The sequence below is a fragment of the Mizuhopecten yessoensis genome, unplaced genomic scaffold, assembly GCF_002113885.1.
Source record: "Mizuhopecten yessoensis strain PY_sf001 unplaced genomic scaffold, ASM211388v2 scaffold1779, whole genome shotgun sequence".
NCBI lineage: Eukaryota > Metazoa > Mollusca > Bivalvia > Pectinida > Pectinidae > Mizuhopecten > Mizuhopecten yessoensis.
The window spans coordinates 413,108-413,804 of NW_018404217.1; the positions used below are offsets into that span (position 1 = coordinate 413,108).

Consider the following 697-nt stretch of genomic DNA (forward strand, 5'->3'; position numbering starts at 1 on the left):
GGGCTAGCGGTAGCAGCAATGTCAGACCCCTTAACCAATTGGCCATCGCCGGTTATTAATTCCAAAACAGGAAATCTACTTGAAACTGATAAGCATCGATGGACTTCTGATCCAATGATATATTTGATGTGACAAACTGAAAAATAGCAACGAACCAGAGTAACATCCAAGTTGTGGATTAATGGAGAAGCCTGGCCCCAAACTTAAAGAGACTGCATCTGTATTATCTGGGATGTGATGAACTTTAAGTAACGAATAATACCAACTTATAATACTAATCGAACTCCCAACTTGTTGGCCGCTAGCATCAACGATGACTCCTAAAATACGCTGACGGCGTTTAAGGCAATTAACCTATTACGAAGTGAACATTTCACGAAGTGACGTATATTAAAAGAATAAATGGCATCTACCCAACTGCTAGGGTTCGCTAACAACGCTTAAAGTCATTAACTTTTCACGAGGTGACATATATTATAAGAAATCATGCATGACTAGAAATGTTATTAAGTAACCGAAGAAACAACGATGGATCTACAGGAAGCCAACTGAATGAAGTCACAACAAAAATGTGTACGTATGTACATAGTCAGGAGGATACTTATGTACATAGTCAGGAGGATACGTATGTACATAGTCAGGAGGATACCTATGTACATAGTCAGGAGGATACCTATGTACATAGTCAGGAGGATAC

General features: G+C 39.2%; 1 protein-coding gene across 1 annotated transcript in view; it reads right to left on the bottom strand.

Annotated features, from left to right (window-relative positions):
• Nucleotides 1–697, bottom strand: part of LOC110440868 (DNA damage-regulated autophagy modulator protein 2-like) — a 31,369-nt gene that overhangs the window by 22,747 nt on the left and 7,925 nt on the right. The window lies entirely within an intron of this gene.